Genomic DNA, 17,274 nt, shown 5'->3' with positions numbered 1-17,274 from the left:
AGTCTATTTGTAGGTCAAAGCCCAACCCCAGTCACATCCATTAATAGGACCCCACCCATTAATGCTTCATAAATTGCTACCCTTCAAGGCCAAGACTCTACCCCACCATGGCCCCTTTCTCCAGATCCACAAGGATGGAGGGTTGACCTAGAAGGTAGTTAAGGTCCCTGTCAGCTCTAAGATAGAATGAACCTAGGATTTCATTTTTATTGAATAATCTCTGCTCACAGCCCCATGTCCTCTATAGTCACTTTCTCTTCTAACTGCCAAAACTTTCTCATTCATACCTGCCTTTGGGGTATGCCTGGAAATGGGGGCTATATTGAAATACAAATTCTGTGCAATATCCACTGTGGAAAAATAATGTTAATAATTATATATATAGCTTTCATTTATTGAGAGCTCAGTGTGTGCCTCAGCTGATGTTAAGTGTTCCATAAGCATTTTTTTTTTTTTGCAGGTTTAAAATCTTTATTCTACCACTCTTCCCCTTAGGCAAATCACTTAGTTTCTAAATTTCATTTTCCTTATCTGTAAACCTGGGATATTAATGTTAATTCTCAGTATTATTATAAATATAAAGATTATGATTGTAAAGTATTTAACACAATGCTTGACATCTAGAAATGTATGTTATAAATAGCTCCTATTATTATAAGAAAATATAACTTATTTTTCTTTACTTCTTTGCACTTTTTTGGGGGTGTGTGTGGTGCATAAACAATGAATTTTGGAACACTAAAATAAAGTAAAATACAATTTAGAAAACAAAACAAAACAAAAGAATGTGTTGTTTAAAAGATAACTGCTGTTTTGGGATTAGAGTTTTCAGTGCTTTAAAAAGAGCACTTTTTAAAAAATTTAATTTTGTGTGTGTGTGTTCCAAAATTCATCATTTACGCACCTCACCCAGTGCTCCATGCAATACCTGTCCTCCTTAATATCCATCACCAGGCTCACCCAACATCCATCTCCCTCCCCTCCAAAACTCTCAGTTTGTTTCTCAGAGTTCACAGTCTCTCATGGTTTGTCTTCCCCTCCAATTTCCCCCAACTCAGTTCTCCTCCCTATCTCCCAATTTTCTCTGTGTTATTCCTTATGCTCCACAAGTAAGCAAAACCGTATGATAATTGACTCTCTCTGCTTGACTTATTTCACTCAGCATAATCTCCTCCAGTCCCATCCATGTTGATACAAAAGTTGGGTATTCATCCTTTCTGATGGAGGCATAACACTCCATTGTATATATGGACCACATCTTCCTTATCCATTCGTCCATTGAAGGAAATCTTGGTTCTTTCCAGTTTGGCGACTGTGGCCATTACTGCTATGAACATTGGGGTACAGATGGCCCTTCTTTTCACTACATCTATATCTTTGTGGTAAATACCCAGTAGTGCAATTTCAGGGTCATAGGGTAGCTCTATTTTTAATTTCTTAAGGAATCTCCACACTGTTTTCCAAAGTGGTCATACCACCAACTTGCATTCCCACCAACAATGTAAGAGGGTTCCCCTTTCTCCACATCCTCTTCAACATGTGTTGTTTACTGTCTTGTTAATTTTGGCCATTCTGACTGGTGTAAGGTGCTATCTCAATGTGGTTTTGATTTGAATCTCCCTGATGGCTAGTAATGATGAATTTTTTCATGTGTCTATTAGCCAGTCGTATGTCTTCATTGGAGAAGTATCTGTTTATGTCTTTTACCCATTTTTTGACATGATTGTCTGTTTTATGTGTGTTAAGTTTGAGGAGTTCATTATAGATTCTGGATATCAGCCCTTTGTGTGTACTGTCATTTGCTAATATCTTCTCCCATTTCGTGGGTTGCCTCTTTGTTTTGTTGACTATTTCCTTTGCTGTGCAGAAGCTTTTGATCTTGATGAAGCTCCAAATGTTCATTTTCGCTTTTGGGAGGTTTTTGATCACTTCAATTTCGTTACTGATATTGGTCTATTCAGGTTGTCAGTTTTTTCTTGATTCAGTTTTGGAAGATTATAGGTTTCCAGGAATGCATCCATTTTGTCCAGGTCACTTAACTTATTGGCATATAACTGTTTATACAACCTTGCTATAAGCCTAAGATGTAGGTATGAATAGGAATCCAATTTTATAATAAAGACTGAGGCCCACATATTTTAAAACTTTTCTATGACCAGATAGGAAGGATAGGAATGGAATTTAAACCTAGATAGGGCCAGGAGCCCATGCTCTTAATCCCTTTGCTATAGTGACTTCTCATATTTGCTAATAAGGATGTGTTTGTTTATGGTTTAGGAAAATCTTTTATCAGGTAACTTGAATCAGTTCTGGAAATTAGGAAAGAATTCTTTAAAAGCAGAGTTTTTAATCTTAGAAAACATCTGAGAGATTTTTGTTTTCTCCCTCACTTTACAACTGAAGAATCTAAGGACTTCATAAACAAAACACTTGCCAGTGGATAAACACCTAAGATGGAACTTTGCACGAAAAATGCTCACCTCTAGTCTCCAAGGCTAGAGGAGTACAAGAGAAGTGGTACAAGAGAAGAGGAAGTTGCCCTAATCCTCGTACTACTAGTTCCCAAACTTGAACTAGCATCAGACTTACGTTGTAGGGTAGTTAAAACACAGACCCAAGGTTTTGATGGAGACCTGACAATTTTAGTTCACTTTCATTTCAATATTCATGCAATGCCTCTGGGAACCACTTTTTGAAAAATCAGTCTTTAAACCAGAGGACACTGTACTATTAGGTGAGTAGGCCTCTTACTCTGATCACTAAGGATTGGCTTTAATATAGTGGTTCTTAGCCTTGATCACATAGTGAAATCACCTTGGTCTGAGATATGCACTGATCATTAGGTGTTTTACAAGCTTCTGACATGATTCTCATGTGTAATCAGTGTTGGGAACCCCTGTCTTACCGCTTCCAACCCACCTGATTGTGGGTAAGCTAGATAAACTCTTAGTGCTTCAGTTTTCTCATCTATATAATGAGAATAATAATAATGATATGTATGATTTTTTGTGGCACAATGATTTTTGTATTAAACAACCCAATAAATTGAAAATATTTAGAAATAGGCCCAGCATTTAGTAAATGTTGTATAAATTTTGGCTGTTATTGTCATCATCACTGTAGTTGTAATTAGTGTTCTTTTCCTCTTTCCTTTCCTCTGTGTGTTCTGATTTTCATGGAATCTTTTACATATGGGCAAAAACTTAATGTTTTTTTTTTCTAATGAGCTATAAATTAAAGCAATTAAAATTAAGTAGGGCCAACAGCCTCACATATCCCTCTCCCCTGGTAAAAAGACATTTCTCTTTTCTTTCAGTCGTCACTGGTTAGTGGAAGGAGCACTTTCCATCCTTGCAAGTGAGAGTTTTATTTTAGGACTTTCAGTTCTATTCCATTCAGTTACACATCTATCCTTATGCCAATATATACTCTTTTGATTAGTGTAGATTTTTACTGTTTTAAAATCAGAAAGTGGGGGCGCCTGTGTGGCTCAGTGAATTAAGCCGCTGCCTTTGGCTCAGGTCATGATCTCAGGATCCTGGGATCGAGTCCTGCAGTAGGCTCTCTGCTCAGCAGGGAGCCTGCTTCCCTCTCTCTCTCTCTCTCTGCCTGCCTCTCCATCTAGTTGTGATCTCTCTCTGTCAAATAAATAAATAAAATCTTAAAAAAAAAAAATAAAATCAGAAAGTGTTTTGGAGTTGAGAGGTTTGGGGGGTTGGGTGAGCCTAGTGGTGGGTATTAAGGAGGGCACGTACTGCATGGAACACAGGGTGAGGTGCATAAACAATGAATTTTGGAACACACACAAAAATAAATAAATTAAATTAAATTAAATTAAAATTAAATTAAAAAAATAAAATGGTCAAATTGACAAAACCAAGGAGTGGAATAACAGTTCCCAGGGCTGGAAGGATGGGAAAACGGGGAGTTGTCAGCCAAAGGAGACAACGTTTCAGTTATGCAAGATGAATCCATTCTGGAGATCTGTACACCTTTATTTTTTGTACAATCTTTCTTTGCCTGCTATTCTTCTTCTTCTTCTTTTTTTAAATCTTCTTGCTCAGTGATCCGTCTGGTTTTTACTGCTTCATGCCCTCCCATTTATAAACTAGGAGAGTTTTTGTCTCCTGACTTGTCTGTTTATGACTGCATGTTTTGTCTATATGCACTCCTCTTCCAGTGTTCCTGGAAACAGATGTTGCTGCCTATGCTTTCCCCAATGCAACAAATGAAACAGGATTGGAATAAAAACTAAAACGTTAAAAAAAAATCAGAAAGTATGATTCCCCCAACATTGTTCTTTTTCAAGATTGTTTTGCCCGTTCTTCTTCCCTTGCACTTCTATATGTGCTTTAAATTCAGCTTACTAATTTCTGAAAAGATGCAGGCTTGGATCTGAATAGTGATTGCATTGAATCTGACAAACATTTGGGGCAAACTGTAATCATGACATATTAAGCCTTCTGATTAACAAACATGGCATTTCTTTCCATTTATTTAGGTCTTTATTTCTTTCATCAGTGTTTTATGGTTTTCAGATTATAAGTTTTGTTAAATTAATTCTTAAGTGTTTTATTTTTTTGTATTCTATTTATTATTTTTGATGCTAATATAAATGCAATTGTTTTAATTTCATTTTCAGATTGTTCAATGCTAATATACAGAAATTCAACTGATTTTTGTATATTGATCTAATGTCCTGAAAACTTTACTGAACTCATTTAGTATTCTAAATGTTTTTAGTGGGTTTTTTAGGATTTCCTAATACAAGGTCATATCATCTATAAACAGAGATTGTTTTACTTTTCCCTTTAAAACTCAAATGTCTTTTATTTCATTTTCTTGCCCAATTGCGCTAGCTAGAACTTCTGGCAGAGTTTTAAATAGGCATAGTCAAAGCAGGCCTGGTTCTCAATTTTAGAGGGAAAACACTGAGTCTTTCACAATTAAGTATCTTATTTCCTGGGTTTGTTTTTGTTTTGTTTTGTTTTGTTTGTAGATGACCTTTATCAGCTTGAGAAAGTTCCTTTCCATTTCTAGTTTGACAAGTGTCATACGTATTTTCTGCATTTATTGAAATGACCATGTGGGGTTTATCCTTTATTGACAGGGTATAGTACAGTGATATTCAGACACCATTTCCTAGGTATGTCAAGCTGTTATTAAAAGCAACCAACTTGTTATAATGGAAAATTCTAAACACATAGAAAGTAGAGAGGATAATATAATAAACCCTCGGCTTCAATTATCATCAAATCCAGGGCCAATTTATTTCATCTATACTCTTTGCTTTGTTCTGCCACATTCTCATAATTTTGAAGGAAATCCCAGAAATTATATTCTTCATCTGTTACTACTTATATATGTATCTTGAAGGGTATAAGACTATTTTTCAAAATAGTCATAGTATCATTATCATATTTAAAAGCAATAATTCCTTAATATCAAAAAATGTCCAGTCAGGGAACACATTTCATTAGTTATATCATACCTTTTAACAAATTTGACTCAAGATCAAAATAAGGTCTAAATATTAAAATTGATTCATATGTCCCTTAACTTTCATTTAACTTTTTGGATCCCCCTCCCACCTCCTCCCATCTCTTTTTCTGCATGAAAAAAAAAATAAGGTAATTGGTCTGGTAATGCTTGTCCACTCTGGATATTACTGATTTTATCCCCATGGTAAAGCTTAACATGCTCCCCTGGACCCTGTGTTTCCTGTAAACTGTTAGTTAGATTTAGAGACTTGATCAGACTCAAGTTTGATCTTCTGGGAGTATTTTACCATAGGTGATGTTGTCCAGTTCCACCTAGAAGACACATAATATTTGCTTAGTTTTTGTTTTGTTAGCAGCTATTACTACTTACTGCGTGGATTAATACTTTTATTAAGGCTTTCAAATCAGTTATATTCTAATTCTCCTTCTGCATGTAAATAACATTTTCATCATATACAAGATTAAGGGGGAAAATGGGATGTTTGAGAGGGTGAATTGGGATTTAATGGTAGAATTTTGGGGGCTATTTCCCAAGGAACCAAGGCTTAGTGAAGGGCTGTCACAGTCTCAAAAACTATTAGGTAATATGGAGTTTTTCTCTCTCTTATCTCCCAGGCTTGTCTCCATTACTCTCAACTTAATTAGTTTAGCTTTTTCATAGCCAAATATGGTTGTCCCATACTTCCTGAATTTACATTTCCATAGCCAAACAACTTATGGAGATATTGTGCAAGGATGTTTCAGTGTCAGATCCTCTAGCTGATATATTCTAATTTGTCCAGTTTGTACCAACTAGCTATGACAATTAGGACAGTATGGCAAGGTCACACTATTCAAACATGTCCATCTATGGATCAGGTGAGGGAGAATTCTTAGAGAAAAAATATGTTTTGGACAGACCCCTTCCAAAATAATTGTTATTGGTATCTCCTCCTTCCATGTCAATCCATGGTTTCAAGCCACAATTTTTATACATCAATGAATCTCTCTTTGCTCTGTTCTTTCAAATGAATTTAAAACTCTTATATAAAACTGCCAACTAAAATACTCCCCTGGGGAGAGTCACAAAGATGGTGGAGGAGTAGGGGACCCTACTGAAACCAGTCCTCTGAATTGAGCTGGATGTCTATCAGACCATTCTGAACACCCATGAAATCAGCCTGTGATGTAAGAAGATGTATCTAGATCTACACAAACAGATCTCTCAGGTGGTTGGTCTTAGAGGTATGAAGTGGGGAGCCATGATTCTACGAGAAGATATCAGAAGATGAACAGAAGGGGTAAGGAGCCTCTGCGATCTTGTGCCATGGGAGTGCAAGACTCATGTGCTGGGGATTGGGCAGAGACTTGCAGACTGGTAGCAGAGGAGAAAAGACTTTAGGGAAGCTTCCCAAACTGAAACCTGGAGCTGCAGGGGCACATGTGTGAACTGGGGGTGGCTGGCAGTTTTAGAAGCACAAAGGGAAGAAATGTGTTTGGACCTGGAAGTGAGGGCTGGGAGTGCTGCTGTTGGGTGCATAATCCAGGATGCTGCAGTTTTTAGCAGCACAGAAAGAAATGGAGACAGTGTGGCCTGGAGAGCTCATTGAGGGGCAGACTGTGATCTCTCTGTTCTGAGACAGAGGTTTGGATATGGTCACTTCTACTCTGACTCTCAGAAGAGACAAGGAAAGCCACCAGGGAAAGTCACCAGAGAACAAAAGCCCCCAAAACCAGTTCTCACTGACCACTCCCGCCCCCCACAACAGGGGTACAGCAACTCTGCCCAAACAGGGTTATCTGAGTAACAGTGCCACAGGCTCCTCCCCCAAAAGACAGTCAAGAAGACAAGAGCCAACAATCCTAAGGTCTCTATAAAACAGTTACATCTTGCTTGGGTTCTGGGCAATAATTTGGACTCTGTATATTCCCTCAACTACCCCTCAACAGAATGACTAAGAGGAGGAACCCCCAAAATAGGAAAGACTCAGAGATTGTGACCTCTGCCACAGAACTAATCGATATGGATATACACAAGATGTCAGAAATAGACTTCAGAGTAAGAGTTATGAAGATGTTAGCTAGGATGGAGAAAACTCATTAATAGCACCATAGATTCCCTAAGGGCAGAAATGGGAGCTGATCTGGCGGAACTTAAAATGCCATCATTTAGATCCAATCTAATCTAGATACTCTAACAGCTAGGGTAAATAAGGTAGAAGAACAAATTAGTGATCTAGAAGACAAATTGATAGAAAAGAAGGAACAGGAAGAGGGTTGGAACAAACAGCTTAAAATCCATGAAAACAGACTTAGAGAAATAAATGACGCCATGAAACATTCCAATGTCAGAATTATTGGGATCCCTGAGGGGACGAGAGAGAGAGAGAGAGAGAGAGGATTAGAAGACACATTTGAGCAAATCATAGCCAAGAAATTCCCTAATCTGGGGAATGAAACAAGTATTCATGTCCTAGAAGCAGAGACATCTGTTCTCTTTTTGTTCATCTGTTCTCCAAATCAAGGAGAACTGATCAATGCCTCAGCATGTACTAGTAAAACTCACAAAGAGAAAAACTTTGTGAGCTTTTTTTCACAAAGAGAAAACTCACTAGTAAAACTCACAAAGGGAAAGTAAAACTCACGAATCTTAGAATCAAGGAAACCATCTTAAGGGCAGTTAGAATCTCTGTATGTAAGAGATTCCTTACATACAGAGGGAAGAATGTCAGAATAACGTCAGACTTGTCCACAGAAGCCAGAAAGGGCTGGCAAGACATATTCAGGGTACTAAATAAGAAGAACATGCAGTCAAGAATTCTTTATCTGGCAAGACTGTCATTCAGAATGGATGGAGAGAGAAAGAGCTTTCAGGACTGGCAGAAACTGAAAGAATATGTGACCACTAAGCCGGCCTGCAAGAAATATTAAGGAGGGGGGTTCTATAAAAAGAGAAAGACCCTAAGAGTGATATAGAACAGAAATTTGCAGATACAATCTATAGAAACGAAGACTTCACAGGCAACATGATGACAATAAAATCATATCTTTCAAAAATCATCTCAATGTGAATAGTCTAAATGCTTCCATAAAATGGCACAGGGTTGCAGATTGGATAAAAAGACAGGACCTATCCATATACTGTCTATAAGAGACTCATTTTGAACCTAAAGATACATCCAGGCTAAAAGTGAAGGGATGGAGAATGATCTTTCATGCCAACAGACCTTAAAAGAAAGCTGGGGCAGCAATTCTTATATTAGATAGATTAGATTTTAAGCCAAAGACTGTAGTTACAGCTACAGAAGAGCACTATAACATTCTTACAGGGTCTACCCAACAAGAAGATCTAACAATTGTAAATATCTATGCCCCCAACATGAGAGTGGCCAACTACATAAGCCAATTGTTAACCAAAATAAAGAAGACATATTGATAATAATACATTAATAGTAGGAGACCTCAACACCCCACTCTTAGCAACAGAAAGATCATCTAAGCAGAAAATCAACAAAGAAATAAGAGCTCTGAATGGCACACTGGACCAGATGGACCTCATAGATATATACAGAACATTCCACCCTAAAACAACAGAATACCCATTTTTCTTGAGTGCACATGGAACTTTCTCCAGAATAGACCACATACTGGGTCACAAATCAGGTCTCAACTGATACCAAAAGATTGAGATTATTCCCTGAGTATTCTCAGACTACAGTGCTTTGAAACTGGAACTCATTCACAAGAAAAAGTTTGGAAGAAATTCAAACACTTGGAAGCTAAAGGCTATCCTGCTCAGGAATGTTTGGGTCAACCAGGAAATCAAAGAAGAACTTAAGCAATTCATGGAAACTACTGAGAAGGAAATCACTCCAAAACCTATGGGATACAGCAAAGAGAGTCCTAAGCCATCCAAGCCTCACTCAAGAAAATGGGAATATCCCAAATACACAAACTCTCTCTATACCTCAAAGAAGTGGAGAATCAACAACAAATTAAGCCTAAATCACACACAAGAAGGGAAATTGTTAAAATTAGAGCAGAGATCAATGAATTAGAAACCAGAAATATAGTAGAACACATCAATGAAACTAAAAGCTAGTTCTTTGAAAGAGTAAGACCAATAAACCACTAGCCAGGCTTATCCACAAGAAAAGAGAAAGGACATAAATTAATAAAATTATTAATGAAAGGGGTGAGATCATGACTAACACCAAGGAAATAGAAACTATTATCAGAAAGTATAATTAACAGCCAATAGATTGAGCAACCTGGAAGAAACAGATGCATTCCTGAAAATGCATAAATAACCAAGACTTAAACAGGAAGAAATTGACAACCTGAATAGACCAATAATCAGAACAAGATTGAAGTAGTGATCAAAAACTTCACAAAAAACAAGAGCCTAAGACCTGATGGATTCCCTGGGGGAATTCTACCAAACATTCAAAGAAGAAATAATACCTATTCTTCTCAAGATGTTTCAAAAAATACAAACAGAAGGAAAACTTCCAGACTTATTCTGTGAGGCTAACATTACCTTGATCCCCAAATCTGGCAAAGACCCCGTCAAAAATGAGACTTTCAGACCAATATCCCTGATGAATGTGGATGCCAAGATTCTCAACAAGATCCTAGCTAATAAGATCCAACAGTACATTAAAAGGATTATCCACCATGACCAGGTGGGATTTATCCCTGGGATGCAAGGGTGGTTCAACATTTGCAAATCAATCAATGTGATAGAATACATAAATAAGAGAAGAGACAAGAACCACATGGTCCTCTCAATTGGTAGAGAAGAAGCATTTGACAAAATATAGCATCCTTTCCTGATTAAAACTCTTCAGAGTAAAGGGATAGAGGGAACATTCCTCAACTCCATAAACTCCATCTATGAAAAATCTACAGTGAATATCATTCTCAATAGGGAAAAGCTAAGAGCCTTTCACTTAAGATCAGGAACACAACAAGGATGCCCACTTTCACCACTATTGTTCAACATAGTACCAGAGTTCCTAGCAACAGCAATCAGACAACAAAAAGAAATAAAAGGTATTCAAACTGGCAAAGAAGAAGTCAAACTCTCTCTCCTCATAGATGACATGATCCTTTATGTGGAAAACCCAAAAGCTCCACCCCCAAATTACTAAAACACATACAGCAATTCAGTAATGTGGCAGGATACAAAATCACTGCACAGAAATCAGTTGCTTTCTTATACACCAGCAATGTAACTGTAGAAAAAGAAATTAGAGAAACAATTCCATTTACAATAGCTCACAAACCCATAAAATACCTTGAAATAAACCTAACCAAGGAGGTAAAGGATCAATACTCTAGGAACTACAAAACAGTCATGAAAGAAATTGAAGAAGACACAAAAAGATGGAAAAACATGCCATGCTCATGGATTGAAAGAATAAACACTGTCACAATGTCTATGCTGCCCAGGACAATCTATACTTTCAACGCCATCCTGAGCAAAATACCACCAGCATTTTTCAAAGTGCTGGAACAAACAATCCTAAAATTTATATGGAACCAGAAAAGACACTGAATCACCAAAGAAATGTTGTAAAAGAAAAACAAAACTGGTGGCATCACGTTGCCTGATTTCAAGCTATATTACAAAGCTGTGATCACCAAGAAAACATGGTGCTGGCACAAAAACAGAAACATAGACCAATGAATGGAACAGTGTAGAGAACCCACATATGGACCCTCAACTATTTGGTCAACTAATATTTGACAAAGCAGGAAAAAAATACATAGTGGAAAAAAGACAGTCTCTTCAATAAGTGGTGCTGGTAAAATTGGACAGCTACATGCAGAAGAATGAAACTGGACCATTCTCTTATACCATACAGAAAGATAAACTCAAAATGGATGAAAGACCTCAGTGTGAGACAGGAATCCATTAAAATCCTAGAGAAGAACATAGGCAGTAACCTCTTCGACATCAGCCACAGCAACTTCTTTCAAGACACATCTCTAAAAGCAAGGAAATCAAAAGTGAAAATGAACTTTTGGGACTTCAAGATATAAAGCTTCTGCACAGCAAAGGAAATAGTCAACAAAACAAAGAGGCAACCCACGGAATGGGAGAAGATATTTTCAAATGACAAAAGGCTGATATCCAAGATCTACAAAGGACTTCTCAAATTCAACATCTAAAAACCAAATAATCATGTAAAAAAAAGAAAGGGGGGGGGCAGAAGACAGACCCATAAAAAAACAAAAACAAAAACAAAACAGACACATCATCATTAGCCATCAGGGAGATTCAAATCAAAACCACACTGAGATACCATCTTAAACAAGTTAGAATGGCAAAAATTGACAAGGGAAGAACAAATGTTGGAGAGGTTGTGGAGAAAGGGGAACCCTTTTACACTGTTGGTGGGAATGCAAGTTGGTAGAGCCACTTTGGAAAACAGTGTGGAGATTCCTCAAAAAATTAAAAATAGAGATACCCTATGACCCAGCAATTGCATGACTGGGTATTTACCCCAAAGATAAGATGTAGTGAAAAGAAGGGCCATATGTATCCTCAATGTTCATAGCAGCAATATCCACAATAGCCAAACTGTGGCAAGAGCTGAGATGTCTTTCAATAGATGAATGGATAAAGAAGATGTGGTCCATGTATAAAATGGAATATTACTCAGCCATCAGAAAGGATGAATACTCAACTTTTGCATCGGCATGGATGGGGCTAGAAGAGATTATGCTAAGTGAAATAAGTCAAGCAGATAAAAACAAATCATATGGTTTCACTTATTTGTGGAACATAAGGAAATGTATGGAGGACATTAGGAGAAGAAGGGAAAAATGAAGAGGGGGGAAATGAAGAGGGAGACAAACCATGAGAGACTATGGACTCCAAGAAACAAACAGGTTTTTAGAGGGAAGGGGGTTGGGGGTTGGGTTAGCCCAGTGATAGGTATTAAGGAGAGTATGTATTGCACGGAGTACTGGGGGTTATATGAATGAATCATGGAATGCTACATCAAAAACTAATGATGTACTTTATGGTGACTAACATAACATGATAGATAGATAGATAGATAGATAGATAGAATATTCCCTTAGAAATCCTGTAGACTCAAACCATAATACACTGAAGACTGATACTGAATACATCATCTTACCACCCCAAAATTCATCTTCCCACTTCATGCCCTATTTCAATGAAAGGAACAATAATCAATGCAGTGAGCCATATAAGAAATATGAGAATTGCCTTAGACTCTTTACTATTTTCCCGTTCTTCCCATGTCATTCTTGCTGCTGCCAAGGACTCAAATTCTACCTCCTTTAATATCACTTGCATTTCTTCCCTCTACTTGATTCCCACTAATGGCCACTGCTCTAGTCAGTAGCCATTGCTTCTAATCTGATTACTGCCACAGCCTCCTAACTGGACTCTCTGGGTTTCAGAACAGTTCTTTTCCCATTTACTCTAAATACCTCTCATAAAAGCCATCTTTTTAAAAGCATAGTTATAATTATTTCATTCTGCTGATTAAATTCCTTTTGTGGGCCACCATAACCTCCAGGATAAGAGTTCAAACTCCTAATCTTAGCAGCCAGAATTCTTCACCATCTGGCTCCTGACTACTCCTCTAGTTTTGCCCCCATCACTCCCTCATAGTCACTGTACCGTTAGTCACCTAAAAGCATTTTCCGTTTCCCAAATTTGACAGGATATCTCATGCTTCTCTGCTTGCTTTCCCTTACCTGTTTCCACTCTCTGGTACACCTTAACTCTGTTCACATTTTCATCCAACTAATAGCAGGTGGCTCCTCAATATTCAACTAAGAAGTTAAGTTTTCATTTTCTATGAGAAACTTCCTAAATGTCTCCAACATTTAGTCCAGTGCCCCATATAGAGCAAATGTGAATACATGTTTGTAATACAAATAAGTTAAAAACTTATAGACTTTGGGCAAAAGTGCCTGGGTTTGTTGTCGCTCCGTTTTTTTCAGGAATTCTGGGCAATAACTACTCCCCCTGCTTTTCAGTCAACACAGGTCTCCACCCATGCTCTTCTGATGATTCTCTCAGCAAAGTATATCTGGGTTCATGGACAACAGGTCAACAGGAGTGAACCAGTCAGCTCTGACAGTTGGCACTGCTACTGGTACCAGTGCAGATAGAAGGAGCCCAAGTAAGCACAGGACAGTGAAAACAGATTCCTGGACTTTTCAAGGAACACAATCAATGCTCCCTTGCTTCATTATGGAAAATTCAAAAATCAAGGACTGATCTTTTGGAGTCTAGAATTACAGTCCATACCATGAGGTCTTTGCTGACATCTGCAGCTCACACTTAATCACTTTCTTGACCCTCTAGAACAATTCTTGATTTCTGTCATTCATTTTAATACCTTACCACATTTTACGTAACTCTTTACCTATTGCGTAGTTTCCCACATTTACATGTAACCATTTTGTAGGCAAAAACAAAAACCCACACAAAATAACCTGGCGTATTTCTCCATGTGAGAAGTACCAGAAACCTGAGAAGGTTAAATATTTTCAGTTTTTCTAAGAAAGATGGGATGATTCTATAATTTATAAACTTATTATGTCTAAAGTTAAAAAAATTAGCATAAAAATTATTTAAAGGTGTTTTTTGAGTATATAAAATGGGGAATTTGTAATCACCAGAGGCCACTTGCATTCATGGAGGACAAATTATCTGTCTTTTCTAAATGGTAAACTGAATTATGATAACAATTCATATCAATCTGAGATTTTATAATACAAAACACTTTATACAGATAATTCTCAGGTACCATAGCATTGTGGAAAGATAATGTATTTTTAAGCAAAACAGATGCGAGTTTGAATTTTGGTGTTACTTTACTTCATTGAACATCTTTTCTTTAACTGTATATTTAAAACATATGCAAAGATAATCTGTATTTCAGTCCAGTTACTGAAATAAGCAATATCTGCATTTTATGGAGAATTTATTCTAATTATCAACATTCTTAAGGTGATAAATGGTGTGGAATGTAATAGTGTTGTAATGATAAAAGGTGAGGAATGTAATAGTGTTGTCTTTTTTGCATATGGGAAAATCAAGGGTAAGTTTAAGTAGTTTTTCACATGACATCCAACAAGTGTGTTAAAGAACAAAGATTTGAATCCCTGTTCTCAGCTATATGTTTTCCCCTGTGCCACAGAGGAGGGAGATAACTTCATTTCATCATTTTGCAAGCATGGAGTATATAAAATGGAAAAGAACTGAGACCTGGATAGTATTACAATACAGACAGTTTCTAGGATTTAACTGATTAGACCTTCATAATGTTGATCAAAATCCATCTGGTTGGGGGTGGGGTGCACTCTTTCAACCTACAGAGCTCTGACTTGGCCTATCCAACAATTTAATTAAATTAAATAAAGGACATTCTGATTAAATTTGTAAACAGAGAATGCAGCAAGTAGGTAATATGCTGGATATCAAAATCCGGACATTTTAAAAGTAATGGTAAGAAAAATGAGTCAAAATAATGAAACCAGTTTTATCAGAGATGAAGAAAAAACCCTGTATTTATGATTAAAAATTAAACATATTTCAACAGCACATAAACTGATATTGGAATGATAGAGAGAGGTTAGCATGGCTCCTGATCAAGGAGTGTTTGTGAAGTTTGTGAAGTGTTCCATGGTTTTTTTTTTTTTCCTTTTTAAATTAAACTTCATGAGTATGGTACAGGAGAGACATGGTTTAACAGCAGTTAAATATGAAAACAACTCTATGATTTAAGTTCATTAAAATAATGAAACCAGTTTTATCAGAGATGAAGAAAAAAATCCTGTATTTATGATTAAAAATTAAACATACTTCAACAGCACATAAACTGATATTGGAATGATAGAGAGAAGGTTAGCATGGCTCCTGATCAAGGAGTGTTTGTGAAGTTTGTGAAGTGTTCCATGTTTTTTTTTTTTCCTTTTTAAATTAAACTTCATGAGTATGGTACAGGAGAGACATGGTTTAACAACAGTTAAATATGAAAACAACTCTATGATTTAAGTTGACAAGTTCAATATGAATCAGTAATATGATAAACTGACCACTTAAACTTTGGTTGCATTCAAAGAAATTCAGCATCATACACAATGAAGACAATGGTTTCAAAATTGTTCTGGGCTGGTCAGTCTTCACCTGGAATTTCACATTTAAATCCAAACACCATATTTTGAAAAGAAACTTGACAAACTAAAGGTCATCTGGGAAACATTCCCAGGATGGTAAAAAGCAAGAAATGCTTTGGAAATACTGGAGAAGTATACACCAGAGGAAAGAACACACCTGGGAAACATTAGAATGAAGAATCCAACTGGTAGAAAAATTTGACTTAGTCTGTGTAGATCCAAATAGTGGGCAAAAGACCATGGGAGGGAGATGTCTCTCAGGACAAATGGATAGAGTGAATGTTAATGAAGTCTACTGTTTACCGAGCACAGAGTTAATATGTATCTTAATATACTTTATATCTCACAAAACTCCTTTAGGTAGCAAGCACCGCTACTGCTATTTACAGATAAAGACATTTCTAGCTTTAAAGATTTAAAATAACTTGCCCAATGTCCTAAAACTAGTACGTTTCTAATCAGAGATGCATCCTAACAACCCTAAATTGTAGGTATTATTTCAGTTAGAGTCTGAATTAACAACTTTGCTAAAGGTCAAATGTGATTACATGACGGAACTGGCTTAATAAGCACTTAACTTGTACCAGGACCTGGGCAGTATATTTCACAAGTATAGTTTATTTTAACACAACAATGGTGTGTGATGGGTATTATTATTCTCTTCTTATAGATAAGGACAGTGAGGCATAGATAGGTAAAGCAACTTGCTCAAGATCACAAGTGACTGAGATGGGATTAAAACCCAGGTCTATGTGGCTTACCCATTGTGCTATGGTGCCTCTCCTAGAGAAGCAGAAAGAATTTTCTATTAACTAAAGCTCCCTAAAAATGCCTGAAGAGGCAGCTAGGTCTTTATCACTGAAGTGGTCTAAGTAGAGGCTGGTGGGCCCTGTGTGAGGGTAGAGCTATGATGAGATTCCTAGAAACTCCAAGCCTTTATGATTCTGTCAAATTTGTTTTTCAGATTAATTTTTCACAGGGTGTGCTAAGTACCAAATAGGTGCTTAGTAACTAGCTGTTGACCTGAATGGAATAGAAGTCCTCTCTCTAGAAGGGAACCTCCAAGGGCCTTGTTGTGGGAGTTGTGGCTTTGCAAGTGAACTTTCTAGCTATTTGTGTCAAGGCTGAATTACAGGGAGGCAGGCTTCCCAGCACAGCTAGCAATTAGAGTCCAACCCACAAATTTATACACTGGACTGGCTGCTTGCGTGGGAAGGAGAAGGAAGGAGGCACTTTCAAGGGATAAAGTAGAGGCAGCCATAGGCAGCAGCACTGTGAGTTGTGGCCACAAGACAGCCTGGACAGCTGGCCTCAGTCTTGACTTGGATTAAGATGTTTATTCTGCTTTGCCTCCCAGGCCTCTCCCTTCCTGCCCCAAGGGCTGTCCACTCCAGTGTCTGAAGAGGTGATTAATTAGATACAGACTCTTAGAACCTGCCAAAAAATGTTCTCAGACTAAGATTCACATTGGGGGTGAAATATACCCTCCCAGTGGTACTATATAGAAATCCTCTCCCTTTACTGACTTCTATAGTTGAAAGGTCATGATCCATGAAAAAATCTGAATTAAATGCATGCCATGCTGAGCTTTTGCCTGAGCAAAGATTTAACTGGCACT

At 37.3% G+C, this 17,274-nt stretch overlaps 1 non-coding gene across 1 annotated transcript; it reads left to right on the top strand.

The window, feature by feature from the left end:
* Positions 1-15,338: 15,338 nt before the first annotated feature.
* On the top strand, positions 15,339-15,442 carry LOC123390882. Its single transcript, XR_006605470.1, has one exon. It is a non-coding gene; the product is annotated as a U6 spliceosomal RNA (small nuclear RNA).
* The last annotated feature ends 1,832 nt before the right edge of the window (positions 15,443-17,274 follow it).

Source organism: Mustela putorius, unplaced genomic scaffold, assembly GCF_011764305.1.
Source record: "Mustela putorius furo isolate JIRA1106 unplaced genomic scaffold, ASM1176430v1.1 tig00000145_pilon_pilon_pilon, whole genome shotgun sequence".
NCBI classification, from domain to species: Eukaryota; Metazoa; Chordata; class Mammalia; order Carnivora; family Mustelidae; genus Mustela; species Mustela putorius.
The sequence above is the reverse complement of the archived record's forward strand: the minus strand, read 5'-3'. Positions and strand labels throughout refer to the sequence as shown.